Source organism: Dasypus novemcinctus, chromosome 20 (assembly GCF_030445035.2).
Source record: "Dasypus novemcinctus isolate mDasNov1 chromosome 20, mDasNov1.1.hap2, whole genome shotgun sequence".
Taxonomy (NCBI): Eukaryota; Metazoa; Chordata; class Mammalia; order Cingulata; family Dasypodidae; genus Dasypus; species Dasypus novemcinctus.
The window spans coordinates 3,609,199-3,635,104 of record NC_080692.1 but is presented as its reverse complement, the minus strand read 5'-3'; the positions used below and the strand labels follow the sequence as shown (position 1 = coordinate 3,635,104).

At 42.0% G+C, this 25,906-nt stretch overlaps 1 pseudogene; it reads right to left on the bottom strand.

Annotated features, from left to right (window-relative positions):
• Positions 1-19,112: 19,112 nt before the first annotated feature.
• LOC101444429 (nucleophosmin-like) lies at positions 19,113-20,198 on the bottom strand (annotated as a pseudogene).
• Positions 20,199-25,906: the final 5,708 nt, after the last annotated feature.

The window sequence follows — 25,906 nt, the reverse complement described above, 5'->3', positions numbered from 1 at the left end:
CTATAACATATTATACACGGGTTAATAAAGCCTATGGCTTGTGCTTTCAACTGCTCTGCACTGTGCACATCAGCACCCTTTTCTCTGAGAGGTTACTACTCAAGCTTCTTCCTACATGACCTTCAGCAGTTCCAGGGCATACTGTCTGCAGCTGCCAACAGGCTGTCAGCCACTTTGTCAAGGTTTGGTGCATTCCCTGTATAAAATGAATCTCATTTCCTTAAATACCTCATGGACCATTATTTTCACTTGATTCTTTCTGCTTTCATCCAGCAAGAACATTCATCCAATGTTCAAAATTGCATTAAAAACTGGGGAACCAACTCACAAAATAATGAAAAACTTGTCATCTGGTAAAATACCATTAGCTTCGTCAAGAAAAAAATGCCTTCTGATGAATTTTCAAAACTCCAGTCTTTCCCCAGTACAAGTCGATATGCTCTCTGGCTCACATTACACTTTCACTGGGGCCAGATGAAAATGGTGATCTTTCTAACCGTCATCCATTTCTTCCGGACTAAAACTGAGTTATTAACGGTATATGTAGGAAGTTTTTCCTTTAAACTATGTGGACCGCCGACTTCTGGCTACAGGAGGAGCAGCCATCTCCCAGTGGAGGGGGGTGGGCTCCTGAACCATCGCCCTGCACTGCAGGCTCTTAGGGCTTGTGCAGTTTCCCACACAGGTGAGCACTTTACCTGGAGGACAGGGCGGCGGGCGGCCCATGGGGGTCCCCTGGGCTGACACGGGGCCTGAGACTGCGGGGATGGAGGGGATGGCGGGAGTCCTGTGGGCGCTGCCTCCCCAAGGGTCTTCCCAAGTGCCCCTCCCCAATCCCCTCCCCAAGTTCCCTCCTCCCCCTCGCCCCTCTTCTGCGGGAGAATCAAACCCGCAGCCAGGGGCCGCTCTCCCGCTCCCGCCCCAGCAGCACCTCCCTCCTCCCCTATCTCCGGCCCTTCCAGGTCCCAGATTCCGAGTTCAACTCCCCAAGTGTTTCTTTTGTATTTCCCATTTTTATTTTAGTATCTCGGAATATATTCTCTTTAAGGCATGAAAAAGTAATATGAGAAAATAACTTTAAAAATCTTTGCACTATTAATGTTTATACTCATATTTATATATTAAAATATTTTATGTTGAAGAGAAAATAGAATTTCCTTGAATAAAGTATCATGCAGTTACTGTACTTGAGCTCTCTGCACAGTTTTTGAGGTGAAATTCATGAGCATACATGGCCCGCTGAGTGGACTGGGGGAGAGTATAAACGACACTGTCCATGAGGTGCAGCAGTGCTCCAAAACGTGTTCACCAAATGCAATAAATGTGCCACGATGATGAAAGAGGAGGAGGAGTGGGGTGTTTCAGGGGTTATACGGGGACCACTTATATTTTTTTAATGAAACATTTTTTAAAAATAAAGAGAAAAAATAATTTTTTAAAAAATGCACAAGCATAAAATTAATGAATTTACAGAGTATAATCAGTGGCATTTGGTACACACAATGTTGTACATCAGCTTGTAAGGAAACGGTTAAGTTTACTTTTCACAGAAAGGGGGCCTGCTCTGCAGTTGGAGGACGGGGTGCAAAGGGTTCTAGCGGCTTTGGCGCCAAGAATATGAAAAGTGGCACCAAAGTGATGGGGCCAATGGTGAAAGTGAGGGCGGGGCCAAAGCGAGGGGGCCAATGGTGAGATGCGAGGATGGGGCCAAAGCGAGGGAGCCAATGGTGAGAAGCGAGGGGGGGGCCAAAGTGAGGGGGCCAATGGTGATAAGTGAGGGCGGGGCCAAAGTGAGGGGGCCAATGGTGAGAAGCGGGGGCGGGGCCAAAGTGAGGGGCCAATGGTGAGAAGCGAGGGCGGGGCCAAAGCAAGGGGGCCAACGGTGAGAAGCAAGGGTGGGGCCAAAGCGAGGGGGCCAATGATGAGAAGTGAGGGCGGGATTAAAGCGAGGGAGCCAATGGTGAGAAACGAGGATGGGACCAAAGCGAGGGAGCCAATGGTGAGAAGCGAGGGTGGGGCCAAAGCGAGGGGGCCAATAGTGAGAAGCGAGGGCAGGGTCAAAGAGAAAGCAGCTCGGAATTTGAAAAGCGACACCAGGAGTGAAAAAGGCCCCACTCCCGCCTGCCCGCTGGAATGCAGGGACTGGAGTGGGTCTCAGAGGGGAACTGCACAAGTTAGTTAGACCTCTCTCTGGCTGTAACCCTGAAGCCCCCAATCAGTGGGGCAGGGGAGGGGCCTGCGTGTTAGGTTTAGGGTCTAAATGTCAGAGCTTCTTGTTATTTGGCGCCCCAGCCACGTTATCCAGGTCGCCATTCTTGCAAGATCCTTCATTCTTTTCTCCTCCACAATCGGGTGACCTTTGTTCTCTCACAGGTACAGCTTTCTTTCTACCAAGGCTGATCTAGTTCCAGAGCGTTTTCATTACTTCACAGGAAAGCTCATGTCCTTAGCATGTGCCACTCCCCGTTCTTCGCTCCCTTCAGCATTTACCAGCCACTAGACTCCTTTCTGTCGCTATGAATTTACCTACTCTGGATATTCCAAATAAACAATCTTTCTAAAATGTGACCTTTTAATCTGGCTTCTTTCACTTATGGTGTTTTTGAGATTTGTCTTATTATCGCTTGTGCCATAACTTCATTCATTCCTTCTTATGGCTAAACAGTATTTCAATGTCCGGATGTTAGGTATTTTGGTTATGCATTCATTCAAGGATAGAAATTTGGTTTGCTCCCATTTGTTTGTAATTAACAGTATTGCTCTGAACATTTGTGTAAAATTATTTGAATGTCTGTTTTCAATTGGGGGGGCATAAGTTAAGGAGTATTGTTGGATCATGTGCTAACTCTGAATATAACTTATTGAGAAACTCTCCAAATATTTTCCACCGAGTTTGTACCATTGTACCTTCCCACCTGCAATGTATGGGGATTCTAATTTTGGCACATCTTAACCCATGGTTATTTTAGATTTTCAAAAAAATTATAACCATTCTAGTGGGTGTGAGGTGGTGTCTCAACATAGTTTTGATTTGCATATCCCTAATGAGTAAAGATATTCAGTATCTTTTCATGGGGTTGTTGACCAATTGCATACATTCCTTGAAGAAATGTCTATTGAAGTACTTTCTATGTCCATCTCTAATTAGATTGTCTTTTTGTTAAAGGGTAGAGGATACATCTATATTAATGATTTATTTATTTCCCCTAATCTTAAACTTATTAAAGCTCATATAGAGTATACTTATATATATACAAAGTTCTTTAAAAATCCTAAGTACTTCATACCTCACTTGAGCAAAATCACACATTTTTACTCTGTTATTAATGTTTGTTCAAATTCACTGGAAAGGAAGTACTATTTCTTTAAGTCTAAATAGGTTTTGAGTGAAGGAGCCAATAATTGGAGTGATGTTAAAGATCTGTGATTCAGTTTGAAGGACTGGTGTGACAAGAAAGACTCGAGAGTCTGAAAATTACCCTTAAGCTGAGAGACAGGATGAAGATACCAGAAATGCAATGCTAATAGGAGCTTGTATTTCCCAAAGAAATTGAAAATGGGAGACATCATGCCAGAACCAGCTAGGAACAGCTTTCAGTGCAGCGGTCTAAAGAGCTCCTGGCTCGTGTTTCTGAACTCTTTGACCTGACACTTCAGAAAGATACCAGTTGTGTAGACACGAAAGAGGCAATTATACCTGCTGACCCCAAGTTTAGGAAATCTGTTCATTCTGAAGAATGCTGGATATTGGCCCCATAATCTTTTTGTCATTTTAATAAATAAACGCAGGTCACCAGTATTTAATGAGTGCATATTAGTTAGGAAGCATTTTAACCATTAGTTCATTGGAACTCTCAACATTCCTAACAAATTGGAAAACTGTTTTGCAAAAGGGACCTTGAGGATGTTATATATGAATAATTTACCTATGGAGTTTTTTTTTAAAAGATTTATTTATTTATTTATTTATCTCCCCTTCACCCCCCACCCCAGTTGTCTGTTCTCTTTGTCTATTTGCTGCGTGTTCTTCTTTGTCCGCTTCTGTTGTTGTCAGCAGCATGGGAATCTGTGTTTCTTTTTGTTGCATCATCTTGTTGTGTCAGCTCTCCGTGTGTGCGGCACCATTCCTGGGCAGGCTGTACTTTCTTTTGCACTGGGTGGCTCTCCTTATGGGTTGCACTTCTTGCATGTGGGGCTCCCCTACGTGGGGGACACCCCTGCATGGCATGGCAACTCTTTGTGTGCATCAGTACTGCACATGGGCCAGCTCCACACCGGTCAAGGAGGCCCGGGGTTTGAACTATGGACCTCCCATGTGGTAGACAGATGCCCTAACCACTGGGCCAAGTCCACTTCAGCTATAGAGTCTTAAAGAGTTACATTTCATGTACATTGCTTATCTTCTAATGAGCTTCTATAGTTACTTGAAACTGGTGGTGAGGAGTGTTAGAGATATGGATTCTCAAGTAAAACTTTTATTATCATCAGATGGAAGTCACCAGTTTATCGGAAGTTACACTGGAAATTAGTCAGTTATTCAGGGAGTGGCTAGGAGATTTCACACAGTACCTCATGTGCTATTCTATAAGAATGAAGTTAAAGCATTTTCAGAGTGTGTTCTGTGCGTCCGTGGGGAAGGCATATTCTGGATCAGCCCAGACAACATTTGCCTGGAACAACAAGCAAAATCAGAGTTTTCCATAAATACAGCATTGCATTCCCAGAGCTCTCATCCTGATCATCATCCTTTGGACATGGTTGAGGATGGCCCTGGGTTACCTATAATGTCACTATGTTTTGGGGATCAGTGATCTTTGATGATGTAGCTACAGACATCATCATGAAGGGTGGGCCTTCCTGGCAGTTCTGAGAGCTGTTCAAATATGTGAGGCTGAAAAGCATCACTCATTTGTTTCTCTGTGGGAGATTATCTCTACATTTCCTTTTTGTTTTGTTTTGTTTTAAAGATTTATTTTATTTCTTAAAATTTCTCTCCCCTTCCCCCCCAATTGTCTGCTCTCTGTATCCATTCACTGTGTGTTCTTCTGTGTCCACTTGTATTCTCGTCAGCAGCACTGGGAATCTATGTCTCTTGTCAATGGCACTGGGAATCTGTGTCTCTATTTGTTGCATCATCTTGCTGCCTCAGTTGTCTGTGTGTGCAGTGCCACTCCTGGGCAGGCTGCACTTTTTTGTGTGGGGTGGCTCTCCATATGGGATGCACTCATAGGGCCTGGGGCTCCCCTATGTGGGGGACACCTCTGCATGGCATGGCACTCCTTGGGCACATCAGCATTGTGCATGGGCCAGCTTACCACATGGGTCAGGAAGCCCTGGGTTTGAGCCCTGGACTTCACGTGTGGTAGGCGGATGCTCTATCAGTTGAGCCAAATCTACTTCCCTCTACATTTCTTATATATTTATCAGCAAATATACAGAAAATCTTCCCCATATTCTGCTCCACAACTTGCCAATTCTTTCATGACCCTTACAACTATATGAAGGAAATGTGTTTTTTATTTATTAATGTACACATAGTTTGTCAATTTTAAAAGTTGTCCTTGCTACTCAATCTTCAATACCCAGAATTGTGTTGGGAAGTCAATGAATATTTTTAAATAGTATATCAATGAATTAAACTCTAAGTTACTATTCTATTCTAAGAAAAAAGCTGAGGTAAAGACTACAGTAATAAAAATAAGGAGAATATCTTTTTCCATAAAAGGTTATGGTGAAACTCCTGTTTATTGGGGTTAATTTTATAATAATTTAACTTCTGCCTTATTAAGTTACTGATGGTTTTGCACTCTGTCTTTGAACTTGGACATGGAAATCATCAACCGGTAGAACTTACTGTCTTTAGAACAGGGCCAGGTATACTTTCTTCACTGAGGAAGAATTGTCAATGTTTTTGATGTTTAAAATGCTCCTCCTTGGACCAAATACTATATATTTCAGTCTTTGTCCCCTTGGTCCAGCCCTGGACTTGAAGATCATGCAGTAGTCTCAGCACAGAACTCACAGTCTATATGCAGGTAGGTTATCAGTCCTTTAAATAGGGTGTGCTTTTCCATTGCAGTAAAAGATGAGCTGTGGACTGAAGAGAGAAGATTTCTCCAGGGCTAGAGTCTAGGCGAGCTCCCAGAACCTGTGCTTCAAGATGAGAAAGAGCCTCATCAGTGGGAACACAGGAACTTGGAAATGTCAAATCCAACCTTCTTGAGTGAATGACATTTTCTGAAATATCACCAAGAATGTTGGGAGAAATTCTGAAGATGGTGTGATATTTTTCTTTTATTCTCTATTCACATGTGCTTTTTTATTTACCTAGGCCTCAGGAAAGTAATGCACATATCTGTGTGTGTGTGTGATAATTATCACATAATTGCCTTCAACTAGGTCCTCCATAGTGATGACTTTCCCTTTCTTTACCTCCCTAACATCCCATCTTCATTTGTATCTTTCTCTTATCCCTGATCCAGGAAATACTTCCTAATTGTTAATGTCCTAAAATGTGTTTCCACTAGCATACTTATTACAGAATGGTCTCATTCTTTTGCCATTTAAGGGATGTATTCATTATATTTCTCCAGAGAAATAAAAACAAAATTATATATATATATATGCTTATATGGAGAGAGAGAGAGAGAGATTTGTGATAGAAATTAGCTCATGGGAATGTGGGGACTAGCAAGTCTGAATTCTGTGTGGAAGGCTGCAAGCTAATATCTCTGATTACTCTGAATTTAAATACCACAGTGGAAACTGAAGCAGAGGCACAAATGGTTTCTGATTCCTGAAATCCTCTTTGCTTTTTAAAACTTCCAACTGATTGGATAAGGAGGCTCCTTAAATTGATGAAGACAATCCCCTTTGCTGGGTGTAGATGCATTAAGTCAAATATAGAATCAATTAATTATAGATGCAAATCCATTTATGAAATACCTTCACAGTAACTATCAGACTAGTGCTTGCTCCAACTAATGCTAGGAAACCATAACCTTGTAAAATTGATACATTTTACATCACAATGGTCAATATTTTAAGTACACTTACATCTAGTTCTTTTTCTACATTTTCATTCTCCTAATAATATTCTACCAATTTAATTTTTTAAACAAATCAATTTTATTGATACATATTAATGAATAGGATCCAATTTATCCAAAGTGTACAGTCAATGGTATTGGCTCTAATCACATAGTAGTATGTTCATCTCTTCAATCATTATTAAGGTATTTTCATTATTTTCATAATAATAATAAACAAAAAACCAGACAAGAATGTTGAAAAATGAAAGAACCTATATTGACTATATATTATTAACTTAAATTGAAATTGGGAAGCGGACTTGGCCCAATGGATAAGGCGTCCGTCTACCACATGGGAGGTCTGTGATTCAAACCCTGGGCCTCCTTGACCCGTGTGGAGCTGGCCCACGTGCAGTGCTGATGCATGCAAGGAGTGCCCTGCCATGCAACAGTGCCCCCATGTAGGGGAGCCCCATGCACAAGGAGTGTGCCCAGTAAGGAGAGCCGCCCAGCGCAAAAGAAATTCAGCCTGCCCAAGAATGGTACCATACACCCGGAGAGCTGACACAGCAAGATGACGCAACAAAAAGAAACACAGATTCCCAGAACACTGACAACAACAGAAGCAGACAAAGAATATGCAGCAAATAGACACAGAGAACAGACAACTTGGGGGGGCAGGGAAGGGAAGAGAAATAAATAAATATAAATATTTTTAAAAATTGAAATTGCTTTCTATCTATTTTTTGTTGGGTTTTAATTGTATTTCATATTCAAAATCAAGCCACAGTCTCAGTTCTCAATAGGATTACCTATAATATAAACAGAACAGACAAAGCTAAGTAAAAATAGGACCTGGTTGTATCATGTGTTTACGCATTGTCCTGGGAGGACAAAATGGAGAATATATTTGTCTTGGGGTGACACGTGATCATCTCAATACATGCAAAAGAGGGCATTTGATAAAATACAACAGCATTTCCTGATAAAAACCTTCCAAAAGATAGGAATAGCAGGAAACATTCTTAATACAATAAAGCACATATACAAAAAACTGAAAACTTTCCTGCTAAGATGAGGAATAAGAGAAGGGTGTCCACTCTGTCCACTGTTATTCAATATTGTGCTACAAGTTCTAGATAGAACAATTAGGCAAGAAAAAAAAAGGCACCCAAATAGGAAAGGAAGATGTAAAACTTTCACTATTCCCTGATAATATAATCTTATAACTAGTAAATCCCAAAAAAGTCCACAACTAAACTACTAGAATTAATTAACAATTTCACCAAAGTGGCTGGATACAAGGCTAATTCACAAAAATCAAGTGTTTATATAAATTTTTAAAAAATTTCTCTCCCCTTCCCCGCCTCCCCCAACTGTCTGCTCTTTGTGTCCATTCACTGTGTGTTCTGTGTCCACTCCGTATTCTTGTCAGTGGCACCCAGAATCAGTGCCTCATTTTATTGCATCATCTTGCTGCATTAACTCTCCATGTGTGCAGCACTATTCCTGGGCAGGCTGCGCTTTTTTCATGTTGGGCGGCTCTCCTTACAGAATGCACTTCTTATGCATGGGGCTCCTCTTTGTGGGGGACACCCCTGCATAGCACAGCACTCCTTGTGCGCATCAGCACTGCGCATCGGCCAGCTCATCACATGGGTCAGGAGGCCCTGGGTTTGAACCTTGGACCTTCCATGTGATAGAAGGATACCCTAACTGTTCGGCCAAATCCGCTTCACTATATATACGTTATTAATGATAAATCTGAGGAGGAAGTCAAAGAAAAAATGTCATTTACTATAATGTTTAAAATATTCAAATACTTAGGAATAAATTTAGCCAAGACCATAAACTACCTATATTCCAAAAACTATAAAACATAACTAAAAGAAAGAAAGATGGTATAAATAAAAGGAAGACTATTCTGGGTGCATATACTCCTGACACCATTCTGTCTGGTTTGGCTTTGAGGATTTTTGTTATTCCAGTAAGCAAAACTGAGAAGGTTTGGTTAATATTCTTCAGGGAACCAAGTGCAAAGAGTAAACTTCTAAAATTAGATGAATAGAAAACTAGCTCAGTTATGTCTGGGCAGACCCAGGGCTGCTTAAGTGAAGAAATTTTTAGAAAGTATATATTCTAGCTATCACTCTCACTTAAGGAATCCAGTAGCAGTAGATCCATTCTAGGAGTGATCCTTTCACAACCTGCATGGATTCCTCTAAGTCTCAGGCATGTCCCAATTTTCATTTCCAAATTCCAGGTGCACTGCTCTATCCTGTGATGCTGGCTCTCCTCCTGACCCCATACTGCCTAAAGGGCTTCACTCCTCACCTGCAGGGCTGTCTACCTCCAGGGCACAGCTGGAAATTGTCTGAATCTTCTCAGATGGGAGAAGAAATTTCCAACATTACTTTATGACTGCCTTCCCTCTACATATCGTATAGGACCTTATATGCCAAATCCCTGGCTAGGTCTCTATTTAGAAAAACTGTAATTCAGACAAAAATGCATGCAGCTTTCTAGGAGGTTTGGTTATGGTTTTGGGGGAGGCAACACAGTAGAAAGGACACCATGAATATTTGTGCATTCCATTTGCAAGTCTACACAAAATGAATTATTTTTCAGAAAATATAAGCTTCTGTCTCAACTGTCATTCTCCTCTGTGGAAGATGACATCTGAGATAGATCACTTAGCCCTTTGCCCAGAGACCTGAAGATCACTGGGCCACTGAGTCATGTTTAGGACATGCTCATGGAGAAGCTTCTGGAGACAAGAAGACATAAACTTGAGTGCAAGGGTCACTTGGTCCTGCCAGAGGTCCCACAATCCCCAGCAGACTCTTGCAGCCACCAGTCAACTAGCCAGTGTCTCTGTTTCTCTGGGATTCCTCTTTGCACCTGGCCTTTCTAAGCACACTCCAACTGCTCCAAACAGCAACAGCAGCAGTTGCATTAGTTGCTGTATCCTTTCAGAAAGCAGCTGTGTGTGTTTGTGTGTGTGCACACCTATGTGTCTGAGTGTGGGTAAGAGAGAGACAGAGAGACAGAGAGAGAAGGGGAGAGAGAGAGTATGCGTACATGACAGTAAACATCCTCAATTTGCTCTGACTCCTATTATGATAATAAAAGCAGCATCAACAACTCGCTGATTGCCTGGACCCAATTAGGAAATTCATATGCATGTCCTCATAAACACAGGTAATTATTGCCCTGGATGGCCACAGGAGCTGTGCAGGCAGAGGACCCGTGGGAGAGGGCCCATCTCCAGGGAGGGAGCTGTGAGATGGGGGAAGGGGGGGTTCTTATTGGAGGTGGGGGCTCAAAGGACTCGAAAAGACCCCCTCATTCCATGGCAGTCTCCCAGGGGAGTATGAGAGGTCAGTGCTCCCCTTCACCCAGCCCCACCTGGAAGCTTGGAGCCCTATGCTTAGTGCTGACCGTCCCAAAGGCCTTCTGGCTGCTGCTCTTGAGGGAGCCAGCTCCAGGGCCAAGTCCTGATGGTCTGTCCTCTGACCCTCCCCATCTGACCTGCCAAGATAGGGCTCCAGCTGTGATCCACCAGGCCATGGAGAAGTACAACCTGAAGGACAGCCCAGAGGACTACAAGCTGGTGCAGCTGATTTTACAGGATTGAAGTACATAAGGGGGATGATTGGAGAGGGCAGTGGGGGTGGGGCTCCCACACTATATCCCAGCCCCCAGGACCGAGGCCTTCTGCCACAGTGAACCTCCAGAAGGGTGGTGGCCAGCGTCCTGCACACACCTCCACCTGTCCTTGGAAGCCTTTAGTGCCACAGTGAACTCCCCTTTCAAATGCCCTCTGCCAGTCTTGTACCCTCCCTGGACATGACCCAGGCAGTGGGGAACTAGGAGAGAACTGTTATTTCAGGAGTCAAGAATAAGGTCCTCTCCACTTGGCCATTGGCCATGAGGTCAAGCACACAGGCTCCTCTCACAGAATGTCCTCTGGCCAGGATATGATGTGTTGTGCATCTGTTAATGGTCATTACTGCTGTGGGCACAGATATTAAAATCCATGCATGGATGACACTAAAACTGAAGCAAAACCACCTCAATCCCCTTTGGGGCCTCTGGGGAGCCAAGTCAGTGTTCCCAGGACACACAGAGCCAGGCAGGCTAGGGTCTGGGCCCCTGGGGAGGTCAGTGAGGACCTCTCTGCCTGAGCCTCAGCCCCAATGGGTGAGGACAGTGGTCAGTGTGGGGCACATCACACGTCCCTGTGCCTGAAGGATAACTTCATTTATCTTTGGTGAGCTGATCATGCTCTCTCAAGCATTGACCTTGGATACCATTCCTTACTCCTGGCAAGTTGTTTTTTAAATTTTCTCTTTTCTTCCATCACCATCATGGTGAGATGGCCAGGGTGTATGGAACCATGTCCTACAGGAAAGGAGGACTGAGGCTAGAGGGGATAGGGGGTAGGAAAAGAGGCCCGCATTCGAGCAGGAGCAGGAATTCCAGCCCAGCAGGGCCTCACAGAAGGCTTTAGGCCAGAGGACGCAGGTGAAAATAGGATGAGGGAGGAAGTCCTTGCTTGCTGTGAGGTGCCCAGGTAGGGAGGCCTGACTGCCTGCTCAAGAGGCCTGGCCTTGTCTGCCATTTCCTGGGCCCCACTAGCCTTGGAACAAGGAGTGTGGGACTCGGGGGCCATGTCTGCCTTCTGTAAGGCTTGCTCCAGCTCTAAGGTCACCTTCAGTGAAGACCTCGGGGCATGGGGTGCCCAGAGTGGGGGGCTCTCTGACAGTGCTAGGTCAAGGCTGCCAGGGTGGTGCCTGTTCTTTTCTGGAAAACATCCCTTGGGATCAAAACCTCTTGATTCTTACCTTTGGGCAGGTGTCCATCAGGGGCGTCATTGGTGGTCCTGGATCTGGACTGGGTGACTCATCTGTCTGGCTCACACTGACCCTCATGGGGACCAGAAGGGGTGGGGTGGCTGGTGGCCCCCAGTAGCTCACCTGACCGCCCCTCTGCCCATCTCCCCAGAGCTGCGGATCCCTGACAATGCCAAAGTCTTTTACGCAATGGGCTCATCAGGAAACTATCATTTCCTCCTGACCAAGGAGAACTTTCCCATGGGGACAAGCACCAATAAAGGAGCCTTCTCCACCATTCTTTGAAGGAATAAGAAGGGACTCAAGTTCCCAAAGAGTAAGCACTAAGAGGCTACCAACATCAGGGTCAACCTTGGTCCCCTGGTAAGCAAGGTTAGCCCTCCCGAAACTGAACATGCCAAGCCAGAGGAGTGCTGGTTTGTGGAAGGTATATCCGAGGGGATAAGAGGATAACTGGATTTTTTGTGTGTATAAATCCAAAAAAATAAGCTATTTTATGGATATAATATTTATTTTTTGTAAATAGCAAATACTATAATTGAATACCATATTAAATCCTTTTTTCTAATGCAGTCAGGGAGTTGAGTTTTGCTTTTTTCTTGTACTGTGGTGGTTTGAATGCTCTACCTGCTCTCTCATGGTCCTTCAAGTGAGAAATCCTGCAGGGCGGCAGTGCCTTATACACAGGAGCAGTGAGCAGGGCCAGGGAGTCTTTCCTGTTTTATTGAAGCAAACACACAAGCCACCTTCCTGGACTGACTTAGTGTTCTCTAAGAAAAGAGAACAGACAGGAAATACCTATAAATACTAGGACTTTTTATAAGATTATCTCACACAACTATGGGGTTGCCCAAGTCCAAATTCCATAGGGCAGGCTGCAAAACAGGAACTCCCATGACGGCCAAGATGAATTCCCCTGTGGGCACTGGCTGACTGAACTAGTGATTATAATTCCCTCTTTTGCTGCAGAAATCATCACTTCTCCATGTAATGCCTTCATCTGATTGGATGAGACATCTCTCATTGCTTAAGAAAATCTTTCTCAACTGTAATGGAAACAGCCATAAATGGAATCAACTTATTAATGATTTGAGTGCACAAACTGTCCTCACAGTAACAAGCCAGTGTTTGTGTGCCAAGCTCACAAGCACCATTCCCAGGCCCATCTGACACCTGAGTGTGAGCACTGCACAGGGCAAATGTGCACTTCAGCAGTAGCAGCATGACCAGGAGCTGAGGCTGACCAGATGACCTCCATGGTATTAGAGCTACAGGACCTTCCTCAAGGCACAGCAGCCAGCTCCGGAATTTGGGTGTCATTCCACATTACATTTGGAAGGACGGATCCCTGATCCAGCACAATGGCTGCCTGTATACACAAGTATATACAAAAGTAACGCTGTTTTCAAATAACTATCTGGTTTTGGGAAACTTCTAGAAATGGTTCTGAAGTGTTGGGGATGGTAAGGATGCAGGTGCGAGATTCTAGGCAGCAGAAAACTAAGTGTGAGCTTCCAGGTGGCAGTGAGTGTAGACCCCATGGGAAAGAGTGTGGAGACTGGCAGGTTGGGGCAGGGGCTGCCAGGGGGATGGGGTGGGTGAGAAGTAGGATGCAGGAAAATGGCAGCCTGCAGGATTCCTACCAGGTCCTGTGAACCGGAGGCCTGGAGAATGAAGATTTAAGGAAAGCAGAGTTTCCATCACACTTTTGGAATATTCTTGCAAGGTAATAGGTAAGTGGGAGGAAGAAACACACAAAAAGACAAGGCTTAAGGTAAGGAGACCTGGATTCCTTTCTCTGAGTTCATTATAGAGTAAGGTTAAAGAAAGAGGAGCGTGTCTTCCATGTGGATTGAGATGGTGTTTTCCTTTCTGCTCACCTTTTTTTTTTCTTATCTTACTGCTGTCACTTCTTGAGAAAAGGATCTTTTGTCAGGTTGAAAGAACAATCCTCCTTTACCTAAGAGAACACTTGTGCCCAAGGCCAAGTCTCCATCAGTGTCAGAGAAACAACCAGAGGCCAGAAAATCACCAATAAATTTTAGGGTTCTTTTAGAAGGCCAGAGTCCCAAGACTCTCACACTGTGTTTAGTTGTGTTACTGGATTTTGTCTAGGTTCTTGGCTATGCTGCAGAAATGAATTTCAAGAGCACATCAGGTGAGTTAGACCTGTCATTTATTCAGCAAGGGAGGGAAGAGAAATGGGAGAAAATAACAGATTATGGGTCCCAGGTAGAAAGGAAGGGGTTGAAAAGTGATAAAGCAGACTGTTTTATAGACTACAATTCTCCATTAGAGATTATAAAAACCCAGGTTTACTTGCATGGCCATCATAGTAGAGGAAAAAAGGGCAAGAGCAGGGCACAGAGGCAGGAACAGGGGACCAAAGGCAAGGGCAAGCTCAGGCCTTGTGCCTTCTTTTTGAGCCTTTAATTATCCCACTCCATTTCTAATGGCAGGGGAAGAGTTCCAGCTGTTTACTGTTTTGATTGATTACTCCCCATCAATCCCCCATGAGGGTCCAATGATAAAGTCCTTGGGGGAATATCCAGGGCTTCTCCTGTCTTCCCGAGAAAATCTTGTTCTGGATGGCAGAATCTTGGGGAGGGTCTGCCAGCAGCCATCTTGGGGGTTATTGATGTTCCTGTGGACTTCTTGCCAGATTCCAGATGCATCTATTGATTCCCTATCTTACTAGCCAGCTTCAGTTGGATAGCAAACCTGTAAAGATATTTTTCAGCAGAATCATAATGCATCATCAGTGAATACTTGATGACTATATGCATCGATTGGAAAAATTACATTGTTATTAGAACCAACAATTTTATTATATATTCATGTACCTTGACTGATGAAAATAAGTGCACATCTACAAGGAAGCATGTAAAGTTATACAAGGGTAAATGGCTTGTATTAGCAAAATAGAAGATAGCTGTGTACATGCTAATCAACTAGGAACATTTTAATAAAGTACAGTCAGACATTATATGGAATATTATGTGATAATTAAAAATAATGGGAAAATATAATAATGAGGTGGATGTACATTTACTTACCTGAAGATATCTCTAAACCTTACAAGTCAATGAAATGTGTGGAAGAACATTACCTGTGTTATAGACTATAATGCTCATGTGTGTATATATACTGGCTTATTTCACTCAACATGATATCTTTAAGGTTCATTCGTTTTGTTCCATGAATGAGAACTCCATTCCTTTTCCTGGCTGAGTAATATTCCATTGTATGTATGTACCATGTTTTATTTATCCTTTCATCAGCTGATGGACACTTGGGTTGTTTCCATCTTTTAGTAATTCTCAATCATGCTGCTATAAACATTGTGTCCAAATAACTATTTGAGTCCCTGCTTTCAATTCTTTGGGGAATATACCTAGAAGTGGGATTGCCAGGTATTTTAGTTTGCCAAAACTGCCAATGCAAAAGTACCAGAAACAGGTTGACTTTGTCAGTGGGGATTTATTAGGGTAAAAGCTTACAGTTCTGCAGCTGTGAAAATGTTCAAGTCAATGCAGATCCTGAAATCATGCCACCTGCACAATGGCTGCTCTGACAGTCTCTGTCTGCCTTCTTCTCCAGGCCCAGCTTATCTTCAGCTTTGAGCTGATCCATGGGCCTTGACTCTTGGGTGCCACAATTTCCAGCTTCTCCAGTGATTCCAGCCTCTGGAGTCTCTCTCAGCTGCTCAGGACTGCTCTGTCTTTCTGCTGCTGTAGGCAGTTCTAGAGTCCTTTCTCTCACATGAAAGGGGCAAAATCCTGTCTTTCTCTGTGTTTTTCTGTTTTCAGTTCTCCGTTTATATAAGACCCAGAAAGAGGGTAGAGACCTTACTTGAGTCATGCCTCACTGGTAGAGTCCAAAGACCCCAAAGGAATTCAATCAAGGTTCCTTAACTAAATCTAATAAAATAGGTCTCACATAGTGTAGGTTTCCATGCACAAGAATGGGTTAGCTTCAGAGCATAATTTTCTAAGATTCACAAAAGACTCAAACCAGGACTGTGGATAATACAATAATTCTATACTTTACTTCTGGGAACCACCAAATGTTTTCAACAACAGCTGTACCTTTTTACAGTTCCACCAACAATGAATGAATGCTCCTGTTCCCCACATTCTAACATCTGCTGTTTTCTTTTTTCCCCAATTGTAGTTGTTCTAGTGGTTGTGAATTGGTATCGTTGAGTTTTGCTTTGCATCACACAAATGGGTAATGATGGTGGCCATCTGCTCCTGTGTTTATTGGCTGTTTGGATACTGTCTTTGGAGAACTGTCTATTCACGTTTTGCCCTGTTTTTGATTGGATTGTTTGTCTTTTTGTTGCTGAGTTGTAGGTTTTTGTTTTATTTTTTTCTCTCCCCATCCCCCCCCCCCCCCCAGTTATCTGCTTTCTGTGTCCATTCACAATGTGTTCTTCTGTGACCACTTCTATCCTTACCAGCAGCATTGGGAATCTGTGGTTTTTTTGTTGTGTAATCTTGTTGTGTCAGCTCTCCGTGTGTGCAGCGCCATTCTTGGGCAGGCTGCACTTTCTTTTGCACTGGGCTACTCTCCTTATGGGGCACACTCCTTGCATGTGGGGCTCCCCTATGCGGGGGACACCCCTGCGTGGCAGGGCACTCCTTGCACCCATCAGCACTGCACATGGGCCAGCTCCACATGGGTCAAGGAGCCCGGAGTTTGAACCTTGGACCTCCCATGTGGTAGGCGGATGCCTTATCCATTGGGCCAAGTCTGCCTCCCAGGTTTTTGTTTTAAATTCCAGATATTAAACCCTGTTTTAGTTTCCTTGGCTGCTCAAGCAAATACCATTCAATGGATTGGCTTAAGCAATGGGAATTTGTTAGCTCCCATATTGAGGCTACAAAATACTCCAAATCAAGGTGTCATCAAGGTGATTCTTCCTTTTTAATGATGGGAATTCCAGGGCTTGCTGCCTCTTGGTCCTGGGCTTCTCTGTCACATGGCAATGTGCATGGACACCTCCCCTGGACTCTCCAGTTCCTTCCAGGTTCCAGAGAACTTCAACTTCTTGGTTCCTGTGGCTTTCTATCTACTGGATCTCACTCTGAGTATAAAGGACTTCAGTAATAGGATAAGGCCCATCCTGATTACTTTGGGCCACATCTTAACTGTAGTAACTGCATCAAAATATCCTGTTAATTGGTTCACACTCACAGGAATGGATTCAGTTTAAGAACATGCGTGACTGGGATACAAGGCTGAAAACCACCACACTTCACCCTTTGGACCAAAAGACATGTTTTCTCTCCACCATGTGCAAAATACATTCACTCCACTATACCATACCAAAGACTTTAAGTCGTTTCAGAATCAATGGAAAGTAGTCACATGAAAACTGGTTATAAGTGTGGTCTGTCCTGGAGCAAAATTCCCCCTGGTCTGTTAACCTGTGAAATCTAGAAAACAAGTTTTCCAATGTTCAATGGACAGATGAGCAGAGGATCGATGTAACCATTTTAACAGGGAGAAATTGGAAGGAAACAGACATCACTGCTCCCAAACAATCTGCAATCCAGCAGGGCAACCTCCATTAGATTTCAGTCTGAGAGTTTTCTGTAGATCCATGTTCTTTACTCCAGGCCTGGTGGAGTCTCACTCCATTTAAGTGCTTGTATGATGGCCACAGTATCCCCCAAAACTAGGGTGAAATCTCCACCTTTTATGAACATCAGGATATTGTCAAGGCTCTCTACAAACCCTGTGGCACAGTCCCCACGATCTCTGAGCATTGTGGTGGCAGCACTTTACCCGAACATTGGGGCAGAAGTCATGCCACCTCTGAGTGCATGGGAGGGTCAACTGTCCCCTCCAAGTGATGGGGTTTATGCACCCTTTTTGAACACATGTGTAGGTCCCCTCTCTTGTCCAGAGGATATATCTTTGGTCCAGACTTGGCTTCCATGTTTCTGCCCATTCTTCCTTCAATTTGTCCATTCTTTGTGCCTTTCTGTTCTTGCTGGCAGTAGTTCACTGAAAGAAATTTCACAAAAATTACTTGTCAGCTTTGCATATAGTTCAATGGATCCAAACATCAGACAACAGAACTTTCCACAGATCTTTCATGCATAACTACATTTCCAATCTTGACTTCCATTGAAATGGCTGACTGGTTCTATGTTCAATGAAACCATTATATGGAGCCATCTTCTCTGAGAACGTGCTTCTGAAAGCTCAAGAAGACCTCTCATAAACTAGTTTTGGCCCTAATCATGGAGTATACAATGTGGATAGGCTCAGAAATTTCCAAAACATCAATTTCTGGTTTCTTTGTTCTTACAAATCAATTTCAGCTTATTGCTTTCCTCTCACATTTTACTAAAAGCTACAATGAAAATCCAGGCTGTACTTTCCATACTTAGCTAGACAATGTCTTCAACTAAATAGTCAAGCTCATTGCTTCCAAGTTCTGCCTTCCGTCTGACATCAGAACTCAATTTATCCAAGTTCTCTCCATTTTAAAACAAGGAATACCTTTCCTTCAGATTCCAATAACGCATTCATCATTTCCTTCTAAGGCTCTTTGGAAGTGCCTTTAGCATTCTGATTTTTACCAACAGTCATTTGAAAGCAGTCTAGCCTTTTTCTATATAGCACCTTATAATTCTTCCAGCATCTAGTTATTACCCAGTTCCAAAGCTGCTTCTACATTTTGGTATTTGCTTCAGCAGGACTCCACTTTCCTGGTACCAAAATCTGTTTTGGATTTCTTGATTGCTCAAGCAAATACCATGCATGGGGTTGGCTTCAACAATGGGAATTTCTTGGCTCTTAGTATTGAGGCTAGGGAAAAGTCCAAATCAAGGTGTCATCAAAGCACCCCCTTTGCTCTGCGGAGAGATCCAAGAATTTACATCTTGCTGATTTGTGGAACAATGTCCTGTATATTTCTTTTATTTTTAAACATTGCTAAAATACTGAGTTTATATCATACATAAATTTTGTCCCCACCATTTCCATTTGACTGACCACTACTACTACGTCCTATCATAACCCTCTATACATACTTAAAACCAAGAAAAGGGTGCAGTTCCACATTTAAAAACTAAATAGGTGTTTTGAACTCCTTGTTTTTTTTTAAATAGGAATTTTGGATAACATTCTTGGAAAGGAATCTGGACAACATTTATCAGACATAGCAGGGAAAGTGCTCACTCTGCATCATAGAAAGGACAGACAGATATCAACTGTTACAGAAATGAAATAAGACAGAAATTTTTAACCAACGGTTTAAGATATTTTCTGAAAGAGACTTCCTCCACTGACAGCAATCTTGAATAGCTTCCTGGTCAGTCATCCAGAAGCAGTTCTTCATGTAATTGAATTTGACTTCCACTTTGGTAAGAGAACCACCTTTTCCTATCTTGCTTGCATTTTTGCTTTAATATCTTCTACAGAACTAGATCCCTTCAGTGATTTAGGAACTTTTTCCTATTTTTTGAAGGATTCTGGACGTTTTTTAAAAATTTATTTATTTATTTATTTTTTTAATTTCTCTCCCCTTTCCCACCTCCCCTCCCCCCACCCAGTTGTCCGCTCTCTGTGTCCATTTGCTGTGTGTTGATCTTTTGATTTTGATATTGATTGTTTTGAGTCTTTTCCATTCTGGTTTGACTTTTCTGCATTTTTGGCTGGGGTTTCTCTGATAGATTTTTTTCACTGAAGATTTTCTTCTGTTTCCTCCTCATCAAAATCATCAACATCATGTTAACCATCATCTTCATCTTCATCATCATCATCATCTTTATCAGCAAGTTTTACCTATTTTTGTGGAATCTTGCTACCACTTCCAGGGGCAGATCACTTTCAAGGTATGCTTAAGAGTTTCACATCCTCCTCTTCATCTTCTTTCTCTGCATCTTCCTCCACAGCTACTAAGTGCTGTCCACTAATATGCACTGGCCTGGAACCACACTTCAAACAAAAGACAACAGGATTTATTTTCATGCCTCCAAGGGAAACCATTGGCTGTACAGACATTTTCAAAGTTGCCAGTGTTACTTTAATTGGAATGCCTTCATAATTCATTGTCTCTGCTTAAACAACATGCAATTCATCCTTTGTACCAGCCCCTAAACTGACCACTCTTAAAGATAACTGGTGCTCATTTTCATCACTATCCACCCTAAAGTGATAATCTTGGTCAGCCTTTAGTTCCCAATCAAAAAAATAGTTCTGGGGCCTCAGGGAGCTCATGTCCATGTCCATCAAATCTTCCATCGGGTGCTAGCATGCACTTAGGTGGGAGAGCAGTCAGACAGAGATAGAAAACCGCTGTTCCAGAGAACAGCCCTACAGGATGGAATCATACCAGGGATATAAGTGTTTTTAGGTCTAGTTAGTTAATTATCTTTTTTCTTGTTGATCCTCTGTCTGGTTGTTCTATCTGTTGATGTGAGTGGTGTACCTTTATTGTAGATACATCCGTTTCTCCCTTCAGTTTTGCAAGGGTTTGCCTCAGGTATCTTGTAGCACACTTGTTAGGTGCACAGATATTTATGATTACTATTTCTTCCTGGTGGATTATTCCTTCTGGTAATGACCTTCAGCATATTTTATAACATTTGCATTTAAAGTGTGTTTTGTCTAATATTAGTATAGCTACCCCTGCTCTTTTTGGCTTTCTGCTTTCATGAAATATCTTTTCCCAACCTTTCACTTTCATCTTATTTGAATCCTGGGGTCTAAGGTGAGTCTCTTCTAGATAGCATTTAGATGGATTATTTTTTTTAATCCATGCTATCAGGCAGTATTCTTTTGATTGGGAAATTTAATCCACTAACATTTAATATTATTTCTTTAAAGGCATCACTTACCTTGACCATTTTGTCCTTTGATTTTCATATGTCATATTTTATTTTAATAATTTTATTCTTTTGGTTTTCCTTTCTGACAGTCTTCATTTCTACACTCTCCACCAAGCCTCTATCTCATGTCTTTTTCTATCAGCCAGCAGAACTTCCTTTATTATTTCTTTTAGAGCCAGCCTCTTGTTTAATAACTCTTTTAGTTTCTTTTTATCTGGGAATATTTTAAACTCACCCTCATTATAGCAGTACAATTTGGCTGGATAAGGAATTCTTGGCTGGCAGTTTTTCTCTTTCAGCATATTAAATACATTGTACCACTGTCTTTTTGCCTCCATGGTTTCTGATGAGAAATCTGTACTAAGTCTTTTTGAATCTCCCTTGTATTTGATGGATCATTTTCTCTTGCTTTCAGAATTCTCTATTTAACTCTTGTATTTTTATACACTCAACGTAGGAGTCTCTAAGTAGATCTGTTTTGAATACATTGTGCTTCTTGGATACATATATTTATATATCATAAGACTTGGGATATGATTATCCATTATTTCCTCAAATATTCTTTCTTTCCCTTTTCCCTACTCTTCTCTTTCTGAAACTCACATGACACATGTGTTGGTGCACTTCGTGCTATCATTCAATTCCCTGAGCCCGTGCTCAAATTTTTTGCCATCATATTCTCTCTGTTCTTCTGTTCTTTTCAATTTCAGCTATTCTGTCTTTCAATTCATTTATTCTTTCTTCTGGCATTTAAAACACATTGCTGCATTGCTGTATGCCTCTAATGTATTTTTAATCTCCATTGTGCCTTTCATCCCCATAAACACACTTATGTTTCTATTCAAGCTTTCAAATTCTTTGAGCAAACCCAATGTCTTCTTTTTTTTTTTTCCTTTTTTCTTCTTTATTTTCTTTTAAATGTTACATTAAAAAAATATGAGGACAAATGAGTTTATATGGCTATGAGACTCCAAAAGAGAGTTGGGAGGTCATCAGAGGGGTGATGTTTATGCACACCTCAGCAGGGTACCAGAGACAGCCAAGGTAGATGGAAACCCAGGTGCTAGTTCTCCTGAGGACTGCAGAGACCCACAGGTTTCTATGGTTATGGCAGATGGCCCAGTGTCTTCTTAATGTCATTTATCTCTTTACCCACATTTTCCTTCAGCTCCTTTAATTGATTTAGATTTAGATTGGTTTGAACATCATTTATTAGTTGTTTTAAATCTAGTGTGTAATCTGGTGTTTTGATTTATTCCTTTGACTGGGCCAAATTTTCTTTTTCTTAGTATGGCTCATAGCTCTTTGCTGATGTCTAGGCATCTAATTATGATGGAGAGTTTACTCTGAAGTCCAGTTTCTTTATCTTGCCTAGGATATAATTGTTGTTTCCATTCTTTCTGTGATGGCTCCTCTTTGATTCTTGATTCAACTTATTCTAGCACCTCAAAGGGCTTTGTAAAAGAGTGAAAAGGCAGCCAAATGAAAGTGAGGAAGTATTTGGAAATCATATATTTGATAAGGATTTAATATGCATGATACATAGGGAGATTCTACTACTCAATAAAAAGACAAATGACCCGATTAAAAAATGGGCAAAACACTTGAGTAGACATTTGTATAAAGAAGAAACACAAGTGGCAAAAAAGTGTTCAACATCTCTGGCAATTAGGGACATTCAAATCAAAACTACAATGAGATATTATTTCACACCTATTAGAATGACCACTATTAATGAGACAGAAAACTATAAGTGTTGGAAAGAATGTGCAGAGGTAGGAATGCTTATTTATTGTTGGTGGGAAGGTAGAATGGTACAGTCACTATGGAGGACTGTTTGACAGTTCCCAATGAAGTTGCATATACATTTGCCACATGACCAAGCAATACAACTACTAGGTATATCAATGGAAGATGACAGCAGTGACACGAACAGACTTCTGCAAACTGATGTTCATAGCAGCCTTATTCATATTGCCAAAATAAGGAAAAATGCAGGTGTCCAAAAACTGGTAAATGAATAAACAAACTATGGTGCATACATATGGTGGAATATTATACAGCTGTTAAGAATAAATGAAGTCATAAATCATAGGACAACATGATGAACCTGGAGAACATTAAGTTGAGTGAAGCAAGCCAAACACAGAAGGACAAATATGGTATGATTGTGCTACTATGAGCTAAATATACTGTATAAACTCATGGATTTAATAATAGAATATAGGTCATTAGAAAATAGAATGAGGTTAGAGAATGGAAAGCTGAGGGTTAGTCTGGGCAGAATTGGTAAAAACATTGTTTGTAAATCTTTGGAAATGAATAGAAATAGTAAAAGCATGTCTTCCTGTTTGTAACTATAGTGATAATCTATGGGTATGATAGTTGAAAAGGAAAGTCCTAGGGAATATATATGGCCAGAAGGAAAGCTAACTAATGTAACATGGTAATGAATATCATAGTGAAGCAAGATCATGTGAAATATGAGTATGTGTAATATTCTATATATTAAACTATTTTTTGAAACTGAACACAGGTATGTTAATGTTAAAATATTTAACTATCAATCAAAAATACAAACAAAGCAAACTATGGGCAGTAGTGTACAATAATACATTAATAATCTTCCACTAATTATAAAAACATGAACTATACTAAGTGAAAGAAACTAGAGAAAGGTACAACATATTGTTTGACTCCATCAATATGAAATATATATACAAACAGAGAGACAGAAACAGAATACCAACTATGGACGGCGGATGAAGGATAGAGAGATTGAGAAGTGTTTATTAAGGGATAGAGATTTTCGTCTGTTTATTATTACTTTATTATCGGAATAATGCTTTAATAAGAAATGAAGTGACAAATGCACAACTATATGATCATACCAAATACCACTGATTGTACACTTTGAATGGATTTTATGATTTATTAATATGTATCAATAAAAATGATTTCAAAAGAACTGTAGGTGGTGGACTTGGCCCAGTGGTTAGGGCATCCATCTTCCACATGGGAGGTCCATGGTTCAAACCCTGGGCCTCCTTGGCCCGTGTGGAGCTGGCCCATGCGTAGTGCTGTTGCATGCAAGGAGTGCCCTGCCATGCAGGGGTGTCCCCCGTGTAGGGGAGCCCCACACACAAGGAGTGTGCCCTATAAGGGGAGCCGCCCAGCGTGAAAGTAAGTGCAGCCTGCCCAGGAATGGTGCTGCACACACGGAGAGCTGACACAACAAGATGATGCAACAAAAAGAAACACAGATTCCCGTGCTGCTGACAATAACAGAAGCGGACAAAGAAGGCGCAGCAAACAGACACAGAGAACAGACAACCGGGGTGAGGGTGGGGGAAAGGGGAGGGAAATAAATAAATAAATAAATAAATAAATAAATAAATAAATAAATCTTAAAAAAAGAAAAGAACTGTGAAGAATTAAAAGGTGCCTTCAACCTGCACAAAATAGCCCTCTGAAAATAAGGGCCCAAGTAGAATATACAATGTTTCCTCTTGATAACTGAGTTTCAGCCCCAGATAAAATGACATAATTCAAAAACGTAGAGCTAAAGTTAAAAATAAGAAGAAGAAAGAGCTAAAGATTAGGAGTTTCCATGCTCTGAGGAAGAACTAAAGGCATCAGAAGTGGAAATCTCGTAATTTTTTGAGTTAGCGCTCTGGTTGGTTGGCATCAGATCTTTGACCAGAGTATTTGAGAAAAATATAACACCAAGAAAAGAACACATAAATAGCTGAATGTTGGAAGAAGGCATAGTTATGCTGGTTCTGCCAAGGGAAAGGAAGCACAACATTTTTTTGACACCTGGAAACACACCCTAGTTATCAATCAACTGATTATTTTTTATTATTTATTATATAACTTGTTCAATAAACTTAACTGGGGTTATGACCTATAAACAGAAATGTGCATAAATCATAAGTCTACAGATCCAGGAATTTCCACAAAGAGAAGAGTCCCATGAAATCACTCCCTGATCAACAATGAGAACATGATCAGCACCCCAAGACTCTCCCAATCACGAGGCCCCTGTGTCTCCTCAGAGGAAACTGGGATAAAGACTTCCCAAACCTAAGTAGAGTTTTGTCTCTTTTGAATTTGACATAAATAGAAACATAGTGTATGAGAAAAAACCCTGGCCAGGGACCCACTTATGTGGTGCAGACCAGTTCCCAAGGGCTTGGAGTAGAGGACCAGGAAGACACCAAGAACCCTCTTATTTTTTCCTGGTATGCACTTTCCTGGCCTGACAGCAGATGGCGATCTTTGACAAGCAAACCTCTCTGCTCAAACAAACTCTGCTCAAGCCCAGCGGAGAATGCATTCAATGAAACCATGAGCTGTCAGGTGGTGCCTAAGCAATGTGTGGGAAAGGTCCCCTCTGGGTGGGCCAAGCCTCATAGTACCAATACACTCATTACCTCTCAGCTGCCCCCTCAACTTTCCCAGGGAGGAAACAAATCTCTCCCCTCTGTATCAACAGCAGCCAGTCCTGGTCAATAAGGAGGGGCTTTGAGAAGTCAGGCTATCTTTAGCTCTCCGCCAGCACCCAGGTGGGAACAGTGGCACAGTCATGCCCAGTCTGGATGGGTGGAAAGTGTGGCACCCAGCAGACCAGATTTGCTATCCAGAAGCTGGACTGCAGTAGGCTTGTGCCTGCCCCTCCCCTTTCCTGGGGACATGGAGCTGGCAGCCCTCTCATCCATAGCCATCCACCAGGGACAGGATGACCCAGAGCTGTGTGATCTGTGAGTGGGGTCGGGTGCCTCCAGCAGCAGTGGCCTGAGTTACCCAAGGATCCTCTCTGCAGAGTCTCCTTCTCCTTACCCCTCTCTTTTCTGGGGGCTGCCTAGCCCTCTCCTGATCTCCAAATCCCTAGAACTGTTCTTCCAGACAGTTGCTGCCTGTCCTCTCACCATTTTTCAGGAGAGAAGTGATTCCTGTAACTGTGTGATCATCTATATTCTCACATTCAGATGAATGTGTTGAATCCATGACTTATCCCTATTTGGATGATCAGCTCTCACATGTATGAAGCTTATCACTGATGTCATGGTGGGTGTGTTCTTGCAGATATGCTGCATGGATATCATCTCTTGTTTACCAAGGCCTTCTTCCTTGCCTGAAATAATGACAAAAATTAAATTGGTAGAGG